Source organism: Arachis hypogaea, chromosome 18 (genome assembly GCF_003086295.3).
Source record: "Arachis hypogaea cultivar Tifrunner chromosome 18, arahy.Tifrunner.gnm2.J5K5, whole genome shotgun sequence".
Taxonomy (NCBI): Eukaryota; Viridiplantae; Streptophyta; class Magnoliopsida; order Fabales; family Fabaceae; genus Arachis; species Arachis hypogaea.
Genome location: NC_092053.1, coordinates 16,477,235 through 16,499,607, shown reverse-complemented (window position 1 = coordinate 16,499,607; position 22,373 = coordinate 16,477,235). Strand labels below are relative to the sequence as shown.

The 22,373-nt window shown below is 34.7% G+C and overlaps 1 long non-coding RNA gene across 1 annotated transcript; it reads left to right on the top strand.

Moving 5' to 3' along the window:
• The first annotated feature begins 449 nt into the window (after window positions 1–449).
• LOC112771421 (uncharacterized) lies at window positions 450–3,693 on the top strand. Its single transcript, XR_003187060.3, has 2 exons — window positions 450–1,136; window positions 3,318–3,693. It is a non-coding gene; the product is annotated as an uncharacterized lncRNA (long non-coding RNA).
• The last annotated feature ends 18,680 nt before the right edge of the window (window positions 3,694–22,373 follow it).

Below are 22,373 nucleotides of genomic sequence, written 5' to 3'. Positions count from 1 at the left end.
CTTTTATTTTTGTTCTATTTTTTTTATTTGTAGTAATTTTTTCAAAAGCTAAAACTGAATTAGACCAGTTTGAGTAACCAACTTAATTAAGTGTTTTTGATAAAATAATTTAAATAATAAATAATTCTGTTAAAAATAACTTATAAATAAGTTATTTTGTGTTTGAATTTTTAACTCTAAAAGTACTTATTTTATAGAAATGTGATGAAAAGTAGAAGTATTATGAGAGAAATCATTTTTTTTAACTTCTCTATAAACTCCTAAATAGCTTCTTAAAAAGTTACAATTTAATTTTAAAAATTACACCAGACATTAATACTACTACTTTTCATAAGTCAAAAATTAAAAAAAAGTTATTTCTAAAGTTTCCAAACGGTCCCTCATTACACCAAAAAAAGTCTCTTTTTTTATCTGTTTAATATATATGTTTTAGACTTTTAGTTCTCTTTATGCTGCTATTGCTATATGTTGTTCTTTCAATTTCTGTTGTTTAAAATTTTGGCCCAAAGTAAAAAAAAAAAAAAACAATTACTCAAAATAATTTGATCTAGAAGCTTTTTGACTTCTATACCATAGCATTGGCCAAAAAGTAACTCATTCGTCTCTTCTCCCCCAGCCCCTTTCTCCCTTTCTTTCTTTCATTCAGAAACAAATTGAGCCAAAAAAAAAAATATCCTAGCCTCACCACCGCCGCAAGCAGTGGCACATCGCCGCCGTCCGTCGCACTCAAAGCCGCCGTCCGTCCGTCCGTCCATCCATCTAGCTTCCCTCGTTCTCCAAGTCTCCAACCCCTGTTCGCTTTCACCGATCGCAACTTCTTCCTCGAGGTGGGCTCGGTGTCCGTCGTCTTCCTCTGCTAGCCGTTGTCTGGTAGCCGTCGCTGCGCCGAGGAGGACGACCTTGAACTTCCGCCGCCGCCGCCATCGCCGTCGTCTTCTGAACGATATGTCTGTTCGATCTTCGCCCTTGGAAGCTGGTTCATCGGTCGTCAGCGGTGAAGTGAAGAAGAAGGAATAACAGTGGTCGTCGTCTGGTCTTCATCTGCAAGCCTTTGTCTTCATCTGCTCGCCTTTGTCTGATCGCCGTCGCGCTCAACTGCTATCCGTCATTGTCTGCCCAGACTGCAAAGATCGAAGGTCAGTGCTCAAAGGAAGGTTTAAGGTTTTTAATTTTCATTCAATTTATGCAGGAGTTTTTTATTTTTGCAAAGAAGACATAGTAAAGATAACTTGTTCCTAAAATCCCGAAAACTGACTTGCGTCCCCTCTCATAATTTAACCAATGGCATGAGAAGCAAATTCAACCACAATTTAGAGAGAAGCATGATCAACAATTATATCAATTACAACAATTAAATTTTTCGTTTCCATTATAGACAAATAAAAAGATTGTCTTGTATCAAGAAATTATGTTGTTTGAGCAAGATATAATCGAATTGTATATGAATTATAAATTAATTTAAATAGAGATTAGATTATATACCTGATTTTGCTCTTCGATTTAAGTTAGATCGTATATATCTAATTATATATCTATTGTATTGAAGTGATGATTAACACTCAAACAGTAAAAAATTTAAATATAGTCACGTTTTGGAGTATAAAGAAATGTGATAACTATAGTATTTATAGTCACAATCTTATCAACTCATTTGCACTATGCTAGGGTTCTTTGTCTACAAAATCCAAGTCCAAAAATCCAAGTTCAAATATTACAGTTACTTAGTATATTAGCCGAACAAAATAAATCTTAATTTACAAAGAATATATGTGATAAAATGGTAAAATTTTATCTTGAGATGTGTTTGGATAAAATATTTTAAAAATTAATCACATTCTAGAGTATAGAGAAATGTGATAACTAACAGTATTTATAGTCTTGATCTTATCAACTCACTTGGGCTATTCTGGGGTTTGTTGTCTACTATACAAAGTCCAAATCCAAATATTGTAGTTTACATAGTATATTAGCCAAACAAAATAAATGTTAATTTGCAAAGAATACCTGCGATAGAATGGTAAAATTTTATCTTAAGATGCGTTTGGATAGAATGTTTTAAAAATAGCAAGTGAGTTGATGAGATCGAGACTATAAATACGGTTAATTATTACATTTTTCTATATTTCAGAATATAATTAATTTTTAAAATTACATTTTTCTATATTTCAGAATATAATTAATTTTTAAAATATTCTATCAAAACACATCTTAAGATAAAATTTTACCATTCTATCACGGGTATTCTTTGCAAATTAAGATTTATTTCGTTCGGCTAATACACTATGTAAGCTACAATATTTGGACTTGGATTTTTGGGCTACAACGAACCCTAGAATAGGTCAAGTGAGTTGATGAGATTGAGATTATAAGACAACAAACCCTAGAATAGCGCAATTGAGTTGATGAGATCAAGACTATACTGTTAGTTATCACATTTCTCTATACTCTAGAATGTGATTAATTCTTAAAACATTCTGTCCAAACACATCTTAAAATAAAATTTTACCATTTTATCACCGATATTCTTTGTAAATTAAGATTTATTTTGTTCGATTAATATACTATGTAAACGGTAATATTTGGACTTGGGTTTTTGGGCTTAGGTTTTGTGGACAAAGAATCATAAAATAGTGCACATGAGTTGATAAGATCGAGACTATAAATACTATAGTTATCACATTTCTTTATACTCCAGAACGTGGCCGTATTTGAATTTTTTCACTTGAGTATTAATCGTCACTTCAACACAATAGATATATAATTAGATATACGACCTAACTTAGCTAGAATCGAGTTCATTTTAATCAATTCAGAAGAGCAAAATTAGGTATATAATCTAATATCTATTTAATTTGATTATATCTGGCTCAAACAACATGATTTCTTGATATATAGCAATCTTTTTATTTGTCTATAATGGAAGGTTAATGAGAAATTTAATTGTTATAATTGATATAATTGTTGCTCATGCTTAAAGATAGAAGATTTTATTTGTTCTCTCTAATTTGTGGTTGAATTTATTTCTCATATGATTGGTTAAATTATGAAAGGGAAAGCAAATCGGTTTTTGGGATTTTAGGAACAAGTTATCTTTAAACAATGTCTTCTTTTGTAAAAATAAAAAAACTCCTGCATAAATTGAATGAAAAATTAAAAACCTTAAGATCTGTTTGGTTTCTCTATTGATTTACAGTCTTCTTTGGGCTTGTTCTTCATTTTCTTTAATGCTCTGTTCCAAAGCGAGAACGAAGGTTTAGAATTCTACTAGTGCTACTCAGATTGTTTTTTATTTTGAATGTTTTTGTTCTTCGGTTTAGGATTCTGCTACTGCTAGTGCCAGATTGAATTGTTGAATGATTAACTCTGCTTTCTGCTGCTGTGCTTGTTCAGAAATCAAACCTTCTTCGTGCTTGTTCTTCAAACGTCATTGCTCGTCATATTTTTTGCCCACTACTAGTGCTAGTGTTCACTGCTAGTGTTTTGTGTTTTTTTGGCTCACTGCTTGATGATAAAGATTAAATCTGTTACTGGCTTACTAGCTTGTTCTTGCTTGTTCTAGGTTGATTAACTCTGTTATTGGCCTACAGATTGATGATAAATTGATAGTGACAAATTGTTGAATGATTACTGATAAATTGTTGAATGGTTATTGATTATTGATATTGATACATTATATTGATTATTGACTGATTATTGATTAGCTCACTGTTATTGTGCTGTATTGTACTCTTTTGTGTCTTCTTCACTACTGTGCTGTGTATTTTTGTGCTCTGTTCCTTTTTTTTTTTTGTGTTCAATTAGGTCATTTAAAATTATGTTTTTTGTGCCTTCTTTGTTTTGCTGCAATGTTCAACATATGCTAATATAATGAATATTCCATGAATGTCATAAGATCTTAAAAATTTGGTTAAGTCGAGAAGCATATGAAAGAAGAGCGCAAAGCAAAGAGAAGGCCAATACAATTAGGACCACAGGGCAGCTTCCAAAAGCATATTTATGCTTCTAATTAAGAACACCAATCATATGAGGTGTCAATACGAACACGCATCTTATCTGTTTTAGTTCTCTTTATGCTGCTCTTGCTATTAATTATTTGTTGTGAAATATAATTGAATTTGTACATATATAGAAACAGATACAAAGGCTTTTTTTTTGGTGTAATCCAGTTTTAGCTTTTGGAGAAATTACCACAAATGATAAGCAGAACTGTTTATCCAGAAAAAAACAAAACAGAAATAAGTATACATACATAAATATAACCATGGTAAAATTTTGCTATAAATGTTAATGTAATAAGTTCCTTTTTTTTGTTTTTTCTTAAGATTTCTACCACGTAAAGAAGTGATAGTCCTTATTACATTATAAACATGTTACACTATAAATTTATAAATATATTTTAGTGTATTTATTTATATTTTATTTATTATTTAATTTTATTATAAAACTTTTATTTTGGAGTTCAACCAGTTGAATTATTAAATCAGTGAATTAGTAATTAAAGCGGTTGGTTATTGAATTCTCCCTTTTTATAAACCCTTAATTGTGCATGCTCATACAAACTCCATATTCCTTTAGCATCTTGAACAATAGTTGGTTCGTTGAATTCTCCCTTTTTATTCTTGAATTAGTTGAAAATATCTATGTAATTCACATAATTAGTGTGAATCCATAATTAATAATGGATATTTTTTTATACTGGAATTACATATAAGATAAAATATTGAATTTTTACATATATACCTGATGAAATACACTTTTTTATTTTTAATATTGGATTAACAATGATATTTTTTTAAATTGTGATCTATTGTGATATTTTTTTAATGTACGGAGTACAAATTGGACCATCCGATTTCTGTACTCGGACCTACCGATTTGTGTTGAAAAAATTAAAAAAATTTGGAATACACAAATCCGACTGTCCGATTTGTGTACTCCAAAATTTTTTTATTTTTTCAACACAAATCGGATCGATTTGTGTATTCCAAACTTTTAAAATTTTTTAAACACAACTTCGATTTGTGTACCTCTCATAATTTTAAAAAACACCAAAAATTACCACATTAAGGTATAACACTCATTCTACTTCCACATACAAATTTTTTAGCCCATGAAAAATAATATCCTTTTTGTTGGAGTAAACAAAAACGTGACGAACCAAGTTGGGTTGGTCTAGTGGTTAGCTCACTAGTCCGCTTAAGTAAGTGTCGGGGGTTCGAATCCCGCCTTGTGCATGCAGCAACCCATTGGCCAGCGGCAAACCCTTAAATGGAGCTCAGTACCGCGACGGATTAGTCCTTGACCTGTCGGGTTGGGGGATACCGTGGGAAACCAAAAAAACAAAAACGTGACGCAATAAAGTGAAGGTCACGTTTAAAATGATGAGATATACTCAAACGTTGAATTGAGTCAATTAAGCTTAGTTTTTGTATGATATTATTGTCATTAAAAGATAGATACATCTTCACTTTCTCTTTGTATATTTGAACTTCTTTCTTGGCTTTCGTTCACTCCCTGCAAATGTTTTCGATTTAATATTTAACTCAAGAGTAAAAAATCAACAAATTCAAATGTCATTTATCTCTATATATGATATGTGACAATTATTTGTTGTGAATTCATTGGTTTTATTTGTTTCTTAAATCAAATTTGATATTAATCAAACTAATACAAATAATACTTTATGTTTATATATATATGTGTGTGTAATTTTTAGTCAATTCTCTCATAAATAAAAGTCTCTTTTTTAAACGAAACTATCTCATTCAATTTTTTTTGGCATGACCATCAAAGAATAGGGATGAATCAAATCAAGGACAGATCTAGAGATTATTAAAGGAGAAACCAAATTTTAGAAATCATATTTCAAAGAAGAATCTTCTTTGTTATTAGGCTCAAATTATTATTTTAAATAAGCATTGTTATTATTACAAATATAATACTACTTGATGACTTTAGTTTGCACTTGGGTTTGGTAAAAATGTTTCATATGCAAAAATACTATGAAAAAAAATCATGACATTAAAAATGAAGACGGAAAAAATCAAGGGAGAAATGGACAAAGCTCAAAAGGAAAATTATGATAAAGGAGAAGCGCACCTGCTGAAGGAGATTACAATAAAAAAAATCCAAAAAAAGATGAGTTGCAAATTTAAGAAGTATAGGTGCAAAAAAGAGTTATATTATAAAATCAGTGAATGTCATATCTCTTGGCAATACCATATAGATCTGTAGATATCTATTTTACTCCTATTTGTCAGGTAAGATTTTTAGCGAGATAGAATTTTAGAGAGAATGAGTTTAAGTAATACATGTTTCTACTCACTCTGGTATATATATAATTTTACTGTAATATATATAATATGTAATAAAAATAAAATAATTAGTAAAATAATTAATAATATTATATTATTTTTAATTTATGTTATGTATATAATAATAGTTATATAAATTTTAAAATTTAATTTTATTTGTTAAATTTTAATAATTATAAGAATAAAATGAGTATTCACAGAAATAGGTTAGAGTTTAATTTTTTATTACCCATGAATAAGAATAGAACAATTCCTCAGCAAATTATTGTAGAATAAAGCCAAGTGGGATCAAATAGTACAAAAATTTATCTCTATCTGTTTTATTGTCATCCTTAGTCATAACATGGCAAGGGATAATTTTATTCTGATGTAGCAAAATGAAAAATCACAATTGCAAATCTTGAAAAATTGAAGCCTAAAAGTATTGGATCACTGCAAGAAGTGTCCAGAAACATTCGGATCAAAATTGATTGGAGTTAGGATCCAATATAAAAAAAAAAATTTAAACGATTTCTGACCATTACTTTAAAACATAATGAGATTTTTAATAAAAAATATTAATATTTTTTGTCATTGATCTTTATTTTTATGAGATTTATCAATTCTTCTGTCAATATTTTTTCTGTATTAATAGAATAAAGTAGGTTAAACTGTTAATTTATCTGTTAAGAATCAATTAAGATTGACAAATTATTTTTGTTAGGAATTTTATTGTCTTTTAGAGATAATTGTCAATATTATGTAGTTTTTCTTTTGTTACCTTTTTTAAATACATTGGATAAATTTACTGTGTAAAATTAAGAAATATTAATAATTTTTAAATTATTTTTATTTATAAAAATTAAATAAAAAATATATTAATGATCATCGTGTCACATAAATATATTTTAAAGAGAGATAATTAATAAAATAACTAACCAATTTCATAAAATTAAATTTTAAAAAAAATTATTTAAAATTTATAATTCTTCAAAAAAATTTATCAAGGACCGAAATAAATATTCACCCATATAAAATGTAAGGTAGTTGCAAAACTTGGAGTGAGCAAAAAAGTAATAACATCCCGTAATACAAATGATTGAATAAAAATGAAGAATAATGACAATATCACATTACCCTTGGCCTTGACACAACAAAAGACGGAAAAAAAGAACAACAAAGTACAATAACAAATCTTAATAGCACAATTGTCTAAACTAAAGGTTGCATTTAGAACCAAGATTAATAAAGTTACATTTAGAAGGAAACTTAAAATTGAAAGACAAAGATTAAATTAAATTTTTATATTATATTTAGTGTAAAATATATTGATCTGAGTTATGTCTGAGTATTATATTTGGTTTAAAATAAATATAAAAATTGAGTGATAATAAATTTAAAATTTGAAAAATTAAATAAGTATTTTTAAAAATAAATGTTATTAAAATTTTAGTTTTCAATCCCAAAAATTTTAGTCTCTTCTGTCTTCACTTTTTAGAAGTACTAAAAGAACTGAAATTTTATATCATAAAACTAAAATTTTAGTTTTAATTTCTGATTACTAAATATAATATTTAGTTCCAGTCTTTTGATTTCAATTTTAACCTCTAAAAATAAACACTAATAAAAAAAACTGAGGGACCGATTGGTTTGTGAAAATATTTTCTGTTTTCTGAAAATGAAAATCATTTTCAATTTTTCGCATTTTAAAAAATGTGATTGGTTTGTGAAAAAAAGAATCATTTCTAAGTAGCGAAAATAATAAAAATATTTTTGGTTGATTTATTTTCAAAATGTATATTTAATAGTTTAAAATTATAAAACTATATTTTTATTAAATGTACGATTTTAGTTATTTAATTTTTTATTAAATTAACAATTAATTTTTATACTGTATCAATATGAAATAAATTACTATCTTATTATACTATCTTTAATTAGTTTTATACCAAATTAGTTTTACACCAAACGAATCAATTACTATCAAAATTTATTGATGTAAATATTTTTTTAACAAATAATTTATTAATAAAATAATGAATAAATAAATATTAAAGTTAAAAAAATTTAAAACAAAAAACCAACCATCTTGTCAATATTTTTAAGTTTTTATGTATTTTTTTAATTTTTATTATCGATACTTTTATAATTGACTGTCTATTTAAAAAATTATTTTCATAACAAAATTATTTTTTTAACGAAAAATAAATGTCAAAAAAAAAGAAATTTAACAAAAATATGTTTAATTTGTAGAATACGTATTTAATACTAAATAAAATAAACAACTCAATAAATACATATTTTAATTCTAATTAGAGCTTTATTTTTTCTTTAATTACCTTATCTATATATTCAAAAATACAAAAATCAAGTCTAAAATAAAAAATTGAAAGGGTCAAATAAAATTAAAAAAAAAAAAGATTTTATCTTTTTAAGAGATGTATGTATAAATTAAAGGTAAATAATAGATATTCTAACAACAAAACGTATAGAGAAAGGAGAAAAAACCAGAAAAAAATTAGCAAAATACACTCGGTGAATGTAGCGTGAAAAAAGAAACATATAAAAGAGAGATTCAAACCTTTGTCCCAAAACCAAAAATAACGTATTTTAGTTTTAAAACCGAAAAGACTGAAAACATGAAAATAGTGTTTTTAACTTTGTTTTATTTTTTTGAAAATATTTTCGTTAATTTTTTTTTAAAATGTTTAATCAATTATATTTTCATGTCTTATTTTCATTTTTATTATACCAATCAGCCTCTAAGTCTCTAAGAGAGCAAAAAAAAGAATACTACCTATATATGCTGTAAATCAAGAGTTAGAAAGGCAGGAAAGAGAGCTGCGAAAATGTATTTATGAATATCATACTTTTTTCTACTTTCCTCTCATTAGGGTTTTGTTGAAAACACTGAGTGTCATATCTCTTAATTATTTTTTTAGGATTTGAGTTTAAATAATGTCACTCTATTAAAGACAAAATTTAGAATTCAAATTAGAGAAAGAGAGAGTGTTTATGCAAAATTTTAAATATATGAGACTCTACCTCCTCAAACGGGTCGAACCGAGCTCAAAATGAGACCAAGGCCCAATCCATTGGCCCAATACTTAATGAAGGGAGAGCCCTTTCTTCCCCATTAAGCAAAGAAGGATGCTGAAACAGCCAAGGGGAAGAGAAGGGTTCCAAACCCTAACCTCCATTTCAAACCACCATATCTTTCCACTCTGAGCTCCGATTGTCGTACCGTTTGTGACCACACAACCATCGCGTCGAGCTCTACAAATCTATCGGAACAATTTCATTGGTAAGCCTCACTTTCACTCCAGTTGCTCTACCCCTTTTGATTTTCGAAAATTATTGGAGTGGTGGTGTGATTTTGCTTCTTTGATGTTATAGGACCCGATTAGCTTGAAGAAAATATTCACTCTTACTTATATGACGCTTGGGTAAGGTGAGGATCATAGAACTCTAGCTAATTCCTTTAATTTTTGTATTGGGTATTAAGTCTTAGATATATACATGTGTGCTAATGTGAATTTAGGTATATATGTATATTGGAGTTTGATTTATGGGCATTGGATGCTTAATTGGAAGCTTGGGAAGCTGAATTGTGGTGAGGAAGGCTTGTGAGCTTGCCTTGAGGGTTGCCTTGGTTAATACGTGAAAATCGGCTAAGGTATGGTTTAGGTTTCTCGTATTTAATATATAATGTCTTGTGAAAACTTAGGTTAGATGACCATAGGATAGGAATGAATGCATGTGTATGTTAAATTGTTTAGTGCCTTGGGAATAATTGTGAACTAAGTTGGGAGATGATTGTTGTTTGATATTGGGGATGAGGTATAGAATGCTAGATGATGCTTTAATGATGATTGGTAAGGTGTTAGAATTGAATATGTGTATATGATGAATGGTTGATGAATTTGTTAGTTAGTTGAGGAAGGTTATGTTTGAAATGGTGTAATATCGAGGAATGGCTGATTAAGGGGATGATGGTGCTGTAAATGGTGAATTGTGGTGCTATTGTATGAGTGGAATATGGTATTGAATTTGATTTTTTTGGTAAAAATAAAGGTTTGAGGATTTTTGTGAAAAAACTGATTTTTTGCCAAACTTCGGTGAGCTATAACTTGGCTTTCAGACCTCCAAATATTTCAAACTTATTTCAAATGAAAATTGGATTTGTGAGGTTTACGACGTTCGAAGAACGGATGAAAAATGTTTTAAAACAAAAAAGTTATGCGCGTCGGAAGTTCGGAGGGCGAAGTTGAAATTTTGCAGAGTTAGCCATTTCTGGCCAAACTGCAGTGTATGCGTACGCATACCCTTCATTTGCGAAGGGTCGATTCTTCCCCGCATACATGCGTACACGGACAAGGCTATGCGTACGCGAAATAGGCCAAAATGCACTCCCACGCGTAATCCAGATTTGCTGAAACAGGGGTCACGCGTACGCGTGGGCCACACGTACGTGTGGGAGTGCACTACTGAAAGGTCACGAGTACGCGTGGGCCACGCGTACGAGTGGCCTCTATTTAAGAAATCTGGATTTTGTGTTTCTAAGCCAAACTACAAACTTCCAAACCTCTATTTCCATTTTGTTAATCCTAAATCTTATTAGTAAGTCTAGGAACATCATGGGGTTAGGAGATGGTGGTAACTTGTGGATGAAGTAAGCTTGGAAATTGACGAATTAAGAATGAAAAGTGCGAAGATGTGACTGATTTAGAATTTAGGGGTGAGTGTTGAGACTGGCAATGACTAGTATGGCCAGAATGGTCGAGATGACAAGGTTTGGGGTGCGAAACCGTTTGCGTGTTAACTTGAAAATGTGTTCGGATGGCAAGTTGAGGATGGAAGTTCTTCCTCTTGTCGTGATGGGGATGTGGGGAAGGTGGAAAGGCACTCTCCTTTGTATTGTTTCCCCCACATTCTAGTAATTTAATGCACCAAAATTATATAATAGAATGAGTAGATGATTTTAAATTATATAATGTGCAACAGATTTACAGACTTTTTTTGTTAATTGATCGTAATATAATCTCAAAAGGAGCAAGCAAGAAGCATCCTTAAGCAGTCTTAGTAATCCTAATTGTCCTCTATTAAGCATTTCTTTATCAATCATGTCAAATGAGGCATAAAGTGCAGAAATTTATTGTCAAAATTTCACTATATAGCATCAATCTCAACCATCTTGGGCAGCAATCTTTTCCTTCCTCTAATAACAGCATAAATGTAAATCGCAATGAAAGAAAATTATAAAGGATAGTGTTACTCGAAGAAAGTTGCAGGCAATCAGAGACTCTATTGGAGGCCATAACAAACATATCCTTCTTGGATCCAGTGTTGCGAACAATTTCCCAAGAACTCGATCACCAAACAAAAATTCCTCACTGTACAATAGAGTAGCATATGCTGTTGGTTCTGATTATGTAAAGAAGAAGAAGAATTGTATAATAATTTATTTTATGTGAATTTAAATGTATAAAAGAAACAATTGTTAGAAATGAATGAAAAAATGGACTGTGTATTTATGACTGAAGAAATCTAAAGAAACCCCTCCTTCGAGTTGAGGGAGAAACTCCTAATAAATTTCACAATGGTTTTTAGATTATTCTCCAAATCTGTCATTTCTTCCTTTTATCATAAGTTCCACTCATTCTAACAAACTAGTAACCTCACCTCCCAAGTGTAATCTCCTACTATCTACTCCATCAGTTAGTATAGTGTACTCCCTCAGTTAGTATAGTCTTTTATCCATTTTGGGGCTTTTTTCACTCTCTTTGGGCCATCTCTCACCTCATTCACTAATTTTGGCCTAACTTCTTCACTTCCTGAATCCTTCTCAGCATCTTCAAGTGGGCCTGGAACTCTTGGTGTGCTATCAACCATACTCTCTTCTACTAGGACCTTGCCCTCAAGGTCCACATTTGGGAACAGAGTCCTAAGGTCAAACAACCCGACCCAACATGCTTCCTCTCTTGGCACCTCTTCCCAATCCATGAGCAGTTCAAATCGTGTTCCATTCGAGAATGTTCAAGTTCGTTGTGCAAGCACTGCACTAGGCCAGGGCTGCAACAAAACTGAGAGATCGGTAGTTGACAGCAATTCAAGTGGTGGCGCTCCCTTAAATTCCTTTAACACCGAGACGTGGAAAACATGGTAGAGGGCACATGCTGGCGGTAAATCCAAACGGTAAACGACTGGACCCAATCTCTCCATAATTTGGAATGGCCTATAGAACCATTTGTTGAGCTTGGTGTGACGTTGCATGGTCAGCGTCTGTTGTCAGAATGGCTTGACGCAGAGGAGAACCCATTCCCCCACCGAAAACTCCTTTGACCGCCGATGATGATCCACTTGGTTTTTCATCTTTCTCTGGGCCTGTTTCAAATGGAACCCCAATTAATGGTGCAACACATTTGTGAAATTCGAAGAATAACTTGCTGATATATTCAATAAACCTTTGTGTGAGAATAGGTTCTGTTCACTGAGGAACAGTTTAGGAATGATAGAATTGAATTCTGTTGATAAATTGTGATTTTTTCTGATTCTATTTGGTTGTCTCGTAGGAAGGGAGGAGACAAATTTAAGGACGTGATGAACAGGCCAGGATAAAGGGGGAGACTAAATCTGATATTAATGATCTTGGGCCCAATTAAATCTTCTTTGACCTTATCCATGTCTCTGGCCCGTTTTGAGTTCCTCATTTTTTTAATAATTTTTGGGGAAGTTGTCACTTCATACCTTGTAAGAAGGAGTTCCTGTCAAATCATAATCTTTTCCCTACCTCTTTCTTTGATTCTAGGAACTAATCTCTCATTTTTTTTAATTTAAAAACCTTCCTTGATTGATAACCGTGACATTAATGATCCATTACTCACTTAACCCTCTCTCTCTACTCAGCATTAAATGCTATTGTAACCTCCCATCTCTCTCCAATCTCTTCGGCCACTCTTTCATCTTCCCTCTCCTTTCTTCATTCTCATATCATGAAAAAAGAAGGTGGCTCCTAAAAGAAGTAGCCAAACTCCACTCTCTAAAAATCTTCCATTTTCTTCTACCTCTTAAACACATACTCACATTCACATACATTCTACTTCTTTTTCATCTCCTTCATCTTCCTCTCAGACAACCGAAACCATGAGGAGAAAAGTTATTGCCCAGAAAATCTCATCTCGAAAGAAGATTGGAAAGGAAAAGGAGCCTGTTGTAGAAGAAGAAGAGGAGTCACAATCTTCTCCATCTCATTCACCACCAAGAAGATCAACCCCTCACCCCTCCGGCCGCAGTTCTCAACGCTCAAAAGGCTACACTCTCTGCAACACTCAGAAACCGCCAAACATAAAATCCCTTGATTTCAAAAACAAGTTCAACAAGGGGCATTCTCATTTTGATCCGGGTAGATTCAACTCATGTGCTACTTATGAGTTCCACAATCAAGATCTGGCTAAACGTCACCTATGTGCCTCTCACACAGTGAATTTGGAGACACTGACTGCAAAAGGCATCAACTTTGCCACTCTGTTTGATAATCTGAAGTGGACTCCTCTGTTCAACATTCAAAAACCTATTTACCCATCCTTGGTTCGCGAGTTCTATGCAAACATAGTGTATCTTGACGGAGCAATTCACTCATATGTCAAAAGGGTTCATTTATCTCTGAACAAGAGAAACTATCAGTGCAGCATTAGGATATACTGATGAAGGAGCAACTGCCTACATGACTGAAAAGTGGGATTCGCAGGTTGGAATCTCTTATCAGATTGCTCTAACTCGAACTTGTGAAAATTTCTCTGCACTTAATGGGACTATTCTGATGCATAAGGCTCTTGGTCCAGTAAGAGCACTACTTCACAGAATCACCAATCATATCTTGATGCCTCAGAGTGGTTTCTACCAAAGAGTAACTGTTTATGATAATGGTGTGGAGATCATGATCGTTCATTCCTTGGTAACGGCGCTGAAAACTTTATACACACGTTCATAATCTTAATTCTTTGTCACAACTTCGCACAACTAACCAGCAAGTGCACTGGGTCGTCCAAGTAATAAACCTTACGTAAGTAAGGGTCGATCCCAAGGAGATTGTTGGCTTGAAGCAAGCTATGGTCACTGAAAGAGCAGAAGATTGATGGTTTAGAGGTTATAGTAAACTCTCGTTGTAAGTATAGTTACTAAACCAAGCAATCAACCTTTCTTACAAACGTTTTGGTTGTCACAAGTAACAAACCCCTAAATAAATTGATAACCGAAGTATTCAAATCTCGGGTCGTCTTCTCAAGGAACTACAGGGAAGTATGTTCTTATTATTGGTTATGGAGATTGTAAATTGGGGTTTTGAGAATGAGGAGTGAATAGTTTAATTAGCAATTAAAGTAAATGAAGAACAAGCAATTTAAATGACAAGTAAAATAAATAAATGATTGTAAATAAACTTTTGGCAAAGTATGAGAAATTAGAGGTCCTATCCTAGCTATCCTTATCAATGATGATGAGAATTGAATCTTGATTCCACTTTGTTAACCTTTACTAAGATAAAGGAAGGTCAAGGGATTAATTGGTTTGATCTTCAAATCCTATTTATTTCCTAAGAAAAGATTTGGATTATTGAAGTTCAATTTAATTAGCAAAGATAACAATTATCAATCATGTTTGAGTTTGATAACTCCTGAGTTACTGATTTCTTAACCAAGACCAAAAGGAGAAAAATAAATCTACTGGAATAAAAATACCTTCAGATGGGAATAACAATAATGTAAATAAAATAAAGCAAGATTAAACTGAAATACCTCAAATAACATTAATTCAAAGATGTAATCTGTAACATGGAAGAATTCATAAATTAAATTGCAAAAGTAAATAAAAGGGAATATTGAACCTGATAAAGAGATAATCCGGAAAGCGAATAAAATCCTAATTCTAAATCCTAATCCTAAAGAGAGAAGAGAGAGGAGAGAACCTCTCTCTAAACTGAATCTAAATCATGAAAACTAACTAAAGTGGAGACTCCCCTTGAATGGATGCATTCCCTCACTTCATAACCTCTGGTCTATGCCTTCTAGACTTGGATTTGGGCCAAAAAGAGCTTCAGAATTCGCTATGAGCATTTTCTGCAATTTCTGGTGCGTGGCCTCTGTCACGCGTCCGCGTGGGTCACGCGGTCGCGTCATTCGGAGCTTTCCTTGTCACGCGGTCGCGTCAGTCATGCGACCGCATCATATGTGTTCTGCTTAAGGCGCGCGGTCGCGTCAGTCATGCGGCCGCGTCGCTGCTTCTTCGCGCTTGGCATGCGGCCGCGTCGTCCATGCGATCGCGTGGATGCCAGTTTCTCCAAAAATTCCGTTTTGTGCTTTCCTTCCATTTTTTTATGTTTCCTTTCCATCCTTTAAGTCATTCCTACCTTAGAAGATCTGAAACTACTCAACACAGTAATCACGGCATCGAATGGAAATAAAGGTAATTAAAATAATTAATTTTAAAGCATAGGAAACATGTTTTTCACATACATCACATAATAAGGAAGGGAAAGTAAAACCATGCAATTAATATGAATAAGTGGGTGAAGGATTGAATAAATCACTCAAACTAAGCACAAAATATATCATAAAATATGGGTTTATCAACCTCCCCACACTTAAACAATAGCATGTCCTCATGCTAAGTCCAAGAGTAATGTTAGGTTAAAGTGGTGGAATGCCATGCAATGCAATCTAATCTAAATGCAACTACCTAAATGCATTATGCATCATGCAATTCTAGTTTTTATTCACTTGTATATAAAGCTTGCATGTAGTTGAATTAATTCACATTCTCAAGGAGTCATATATATATATATATATATATATATATATATATATATATATATATATATATATAGTCAAACCTTAGATAGTGATAAAGTGCCTTTACAATTGAGATGGGAGAGAAAAATATTTTATAAACTTGCAAGACAATTAATAATTTAGCAGAGATATATGTTAATGAGCTATTGAACCCTCACTGGATTTTGTTTTTACTCTCTAGTCACTCAGTGTTTATTGGGTTAATCACTCTATTCTTCTTTTTATCCTTACTTTCTATAACTTTGTTCTTCATCTAACCAATCAACAATTATAGAATATAGACATACCAAAAATCATGAGGTCTTTAGTTAAGGTTGTAATGGGGTCAAGGTAAAGGTAAGGGTATATGTATAAGGCTAAGTGAGCTAATAAGTGAATCCTTAATTAGTCTAAGATCTCACCTAACATACATACTTTCTAAAGCAAAGCTTCTTTACCTATTTTCCCATATTTTCCCACTTTTGATGTCACATGCTCATGTTTCAATGTTTATTATTTTTATCCCATGTGCATTGCTTTATTTCACGTTTGGGGAATTCTTTAGTGTCCCCTTTATTCAACTATTGAAAAATAACACTTTTTTTTAATGCACATGGTAATTCAATTATTTTGATTTCACATGAGCATGCGTCCCAAAATTTTTATTTGAATTATTTTATTCTTTTTGACTTTTCTACCTTTTTGTTTTTATCATCCATATTCCCAATAGGTATCCCACATGTAAACCATACACAATTTCTATCTTAAGCTAACCAAGGATTCAACTTAGGATTTTTATTTTGTTTTTCTGCTTAAGACTAGTAATGTGATTTATAGAAAAAAGGGATTTAAAGGCTCAAGGGGGCTAACAAGGGTGATGTGAAAGGTAGGTTATTTTGGGATAAGTGAGCTAAAATTAAATAATGGCCTCAATCACTCTCTTGGTATGTATTTCTATTCTATAATTGGACATATAAATTAAAACAAAGTAAAGAACATCAGAATAAAAAAGAAGGGCAGAACACACAGGAATAAAATATTATGGTTTGAATGTAACCATACAATTAAGCTCAAAACTCACAGGCTGTGTGTTCTCTAGCTCAAAAATCATTTATCACTTATGTATGTCATGCAGGTTTAGTTAAAAATTCCCATTATTCTCAATGTAAAACTTATATTGAATGGCTTTAAAGTTCTAGTGTTTCTCCTTGATGAAATGTTGTTAACTAACTAACATATAATGCTATATATACAAGGTGTGTGGATTGTTTCTATTATGTTCAAGTCCCTAGTTTACTTTCTTTTTATATTTTCAATTTAAACTAAGCTATTTTATGCTAAAAAGGGTAAACTATACTAATTAATCCACAATTTCTATAACTAGTAAGTTAGAATTGCTACTAAAACTAAATGGCTAGAATATAAACTAAAGTGCAAAATGTATAAAATAGAGTAAAAATACATAAAAATAGCAATATATATAAGTACTAAGAAAATAAAAAATAAAAATAAAAAGAAAAATACAGAAAAGTAGCAAAATAAATAAAAAGAGTATGTAGTGGTTCACCAAAAAAAGAACGCCAGAGATGGCGACCTCCCTACACTTAAAATGTAGCATCGTCCGCGATGCTCACTCAAGCAGGGTGTGAAGGAGTGTCATCACTGGAAGAGTGGGTAGCTGGGGTCTCTGTGGTGGCGGTCGGAGGATCAGCCTGCTGCAGAGGAGGTGCTGACTGAATAGGAATCTCGGGGTCTACAGCCTGAATATGAGGTGGAGCCTCCTGATGTGATGCTGCCTGCTGGGTGCCTGCCTACTCTGCCTCGCTCTGGGGATGGGTCTCTTCCTCATGATCATCCACCTCCTCCTCAGATGCCTCGGATGGTGTGTCAGGATCGGAGGGGATGTCGCCAGAGCGTATCATCATCTTCAGGTGCTCATAGCGTCGCTTGTTGCAACGCTCCATCTGGTCAAGCCGTCGAAACAGGCGGTGCACTAGATTATAGATGGGCTCTGGGGCAGGTGGAGGTGCGGTGGTGGTGGCAGGGGTAGCTGTGGAAGAAGAGGGGCCGGCAGATGGTGTGGCTGTGTTAGCAGTAGCAGTGAGGAATGGAGGTCTGTAGCCCAAAGCCAGAAAGTTCCTGCTGTGAGGGATACTCTTCTTGCATTCTGCAGCAGGTGGCTTCTCATCAGCATCCTCCCAAGGCACGTCAGCTCGACGGCCTATCTGTGTAACCAAATAGGGAAAGGGAAGAGTGCCTCGGACGTGGACCCTAGCCATGTGGTACCGGATAAAGCGTGGCAGGTACAGGTCCTTACCCTCCATCACACACCAAAGGAGGGTGATCATAGCGGCTGGTATCTCAGTCTCGTGAGTACTCGGCATAACAAAGTTGCTAAGTATCTGATGCCATAGCCGAGCCTCATCATTCAGGTAAATCCGCTTGATGCCCTTTGGCATGGTGGTGTTCTGACCCATAATCCAAGGAACGGTCGGGTCAAGGGCTATCCGGGCCTTGACTGCATCCCAATCAAATCGCATGAAGCGCATATCCTCCTCAGCTTTTTGATAACCATCCAGCTGATCAGTTTTAGGCAGAAGCTTCAGAACATCTTCAATGGCCTCTTCAGTGACCAGAATCTGCTTTCCTCTAAGGTTCACTGCATCTAGGGAGGTTTTGAAGTAATTGCAATAGAATTCCCTAACCCAAGATGCATTGACCTCAGTCAGGTTTCTCTCCAGGAAGAACCAGCCTCTTTGTTTGATCTGGTCAGAGGTGTATTGCTGGAGTTCTTCTGGGATCTTCAAAGTTCTCTCCAGGTATAGGTTCTTGGAGGTTGCAAACACCGGATACCTCAGCTCACAGTATCAGTTTGCAAACTTTATTGGATCAGTGGCAGGTATTAGCTGGTCGGCCTTCTCCTGCGGGGTAAAATTTTTCTCCCGCAAGGAGTCATCGTGCATAATATCCATAATGGACATGGAGGATTCTCCTCTTTTCTGTTTGCCAGTAGTAGCCTTTTCTTTTCCTTTTCTCTGGCTGGCAGACATCCTGAAAAATAGAAAATTAGGATATAGTGAAAACAGAAAAACAAATAGGCAAATAATCAAAAGAAACACAAAGTGGCAAAGGAGCAAAAGGATAAGGAAAATGAGTTAAGTAAATGTGCATTAAGAATTGTATAGGAGTTAAAAGTCCGAAAAGGAGAATTCACAATCAAAAATGTAATTGAATTCATGTTTAAATAGAAAAATTAACATCATGCCATGGTTAGAAAGTTAAAAGAAAGTGAAAGAAAATCATAAGAGAAGTTTTGAAAGGTTAGGTTGGTTAGAATTGAAAAAGAGTTTAGGAAGTTAACATTAGTGAGTTAGTAAAAAGTGGGTTAAAGTAAGTGGCATAATGAAAATATTCCAAGTAACAAGTATTCACAGTTAGAAGCTATAAGTAACTCATATCCAAATAAGGAAAACAGGTTGATGATGATTCAAATAGATATAGAAATAGCAAAAATTGGAATCAAACATCAAAAATACAAATTATGAACCAAGAAATCAAAAAGAATAGGAAAGCTTGCCCTAGCATTCATGAATTGTTTTGGTTAAATCTAAGGAAAGCACAGTTGAAAATGCCAAAATCAAGACATGAATGGAAACATTTTACAGAAATTTGGGCAGCATTCTGGCTAAAATTGGATTGTCCCGAAAAATAAACAACAACAGAATAGTTCATATGAATCAAAAATACAGCTGCAATTACATATAAGGAATAAGAACATGAAGAATCAGAGTAAAGAGCAGCATGAAACAAGAAATTACAGCATATGAACAAAACTAACGTCACAGCAACAGCAGAATTGCAAAAATAATGAAACAAGAAACATGAACAGCGCAATTAAACAGACCTAAATCCACTAACCACATCCTAGGCTACCTAACAACCTAAAATCCACTACAACATGCATATCTAACTAGCCTAATGACGAACATAAACAGAAAAATGTGAATTAACTACGAAGGATAGAAGGGTGGCGTTCGTCAGAACCTGGTAGGCGTAAGAAAGAGAGTGGGGCAGAGAGGTGGCTGGGGATGACAGCGGTGGCGTCCGGCATGGCAGAAGAGGGTGGCGCGGCGGCGGTGGCTGCTGTTCGGAGGAAGGGAGGGAAAGGTAGGGGTAATGGGGGTAGGGGGTAATAGGGGAAGGAAGGAGGGCTGTGGTTGGTGTTGGGCAGTGGTGACGTGGCAGCGGCGGTGGGTGGTGGTGGCGCGGTGTGGGCAGTGGCGGTTAGAGGGGAAGAAGAAGAAAGAAGAAGAGAGAAGGGGGAAGGAGGAAGGGGGGTGGGTGGCGGCGGGGTCTGGGTGGTCGGCGGTGTCTGGCGGTGGCGTGGTGGTGGCATGGTGGTGGCTGGGTGGTGGTGGTGTTATTGGAGAAGAAGAGAGGGAGGAGAGGGTTTGGGGGGGGGGGGAGCGACTGATAGGGTTCGCGTGACTGAGGGGGTTTAAATTTGAATCCACGCGATCGCGTGGGGCACGTGGTCGCGTGGTTGGGCTGAAATAGTGGTTGACGCAATCACGTGGGGCACGCGATCGCATGGAATGGGAAAAGAGTGAATGATGCGATCGCTTGGGGCATGCGATCGCGTTGCTGGAAATTGTGCTAAACGCATGGATCCAGCATTGTTTCAGCGCAACTCTCTGTCTCCTTTTGGGGTGTTGTGCAATCCTATGCGACGCGATCGCGTCGCTCACGCTGTCGCGTGGGATTGAGGTTGTGCAAGTGACGCGATCGCGTGGGCATTTTGTGCTAAACGCACAATGGCCGCATGATCCCAGCCTAACTTTCTGGACGTTGGATCTTTACGCCGATCTCCAGGTCACGCGGCCGCGTGAATGACGCGGTCGCGTGGGAAGTGTTTTTCGCAACTTGATGCGATCGCATGAATGATGCGGTCGCGTCGCGCACCCTTTTTTTTATGCAGGTATGCAATTATGCAGTATGCAGAATGCAATGATTAATATGAATGAGATGCAAAACTCCAGGTTCAATAAAATAAAACTTGAAAACAAATAAAACTAAATAAAAATTGAAAAAGGGACGATCATACCATGGTGGTTGTCTCCCACCTAGCACTTTTAGTTAAAGTCCTTAAGTTGGACATTGGATGAGCTTCCTATTATGGTGGCTTGTACTTAAATTCATCCAGAAATCTCCACCAATGCTTGGAATGCCAATAGCCTCCAGGGTCCCAAACTAGGCATGTGAAGCTTCTGAGCAGCTTCAAACAGATTGTCAGGCTCCCGGGGTGACGAATGTCAGCATAGATTCCAGGATCTCAAACTTTGCTTTTAAATCTGCCTTCATCTTGATCTATATTTTTCCATCTGGGCGGTTTAGAAATTAGATTTTCACCAGAATAACCAAACATTTTCCGAGATCCATCCGATTGATCATGATGCTAATCCGTGCACTTCGAGTTGAAGCGTGGAACCTTATTGAACCTTGTGCACCAGCTCTGAGTACGAGCCATTTTCCTTTTACTCTTAAAGCCGCAGAGAGCTCTAAGCTGGCCATCTGTTTTAAGCAAACCATATTCAAGTGGAAAAATACAGTTAAAGGTTAAGGATTGTACCCACTTAAAACTTGTATTGGGTGGTAATGGCCTTGGGATAGGTGGTTCCAGTGGTTCTGTGAGTTCTACTCCCTTGTGCTCTTCTGTGAATTTCTCCACTTCTTTGCAAGATTCTTCAAATGTATCCATGTCCTGATCAAAGCCATCTATGTCTTCCTCATCACTTAAGTCATAGACTGGAGGTTGAGAGAAATCTACCTCCATATCATCTTCGTATTCACTCGGGGAAGATTCTTCGATCTCAGAGAATTCACTTGCGGATGCAAGCTCATTACTAGAAGAACTTGACCTGTGACTATCATCATCAAGAAAATTTGCTTCTTGGGTTATTCTGTCTAGTTCTTCATGAAAGACTTGCTCTGGGGGTTGCGCACAATCCTCCTTAGCATCAATTGTAACATCCTTGACAGAATGCTCCACAACTTTGGATTCCCATGGAGGTTCAGCGTCTCCTAAGTCTTCAACCAACTCTTCTTCTTCAATAATGACAGCTTTCTCTACTTGTTCCAGTACAAAGCCATGCTCTGTCTTGTCCACTGGAGTTTCTAGTATCTCCTTCATACTACGCTCTTCGTTAGATTGTCCACATGGGGCTGTGGGAGGTCCTTGAATGTTCGAACGTCTAGA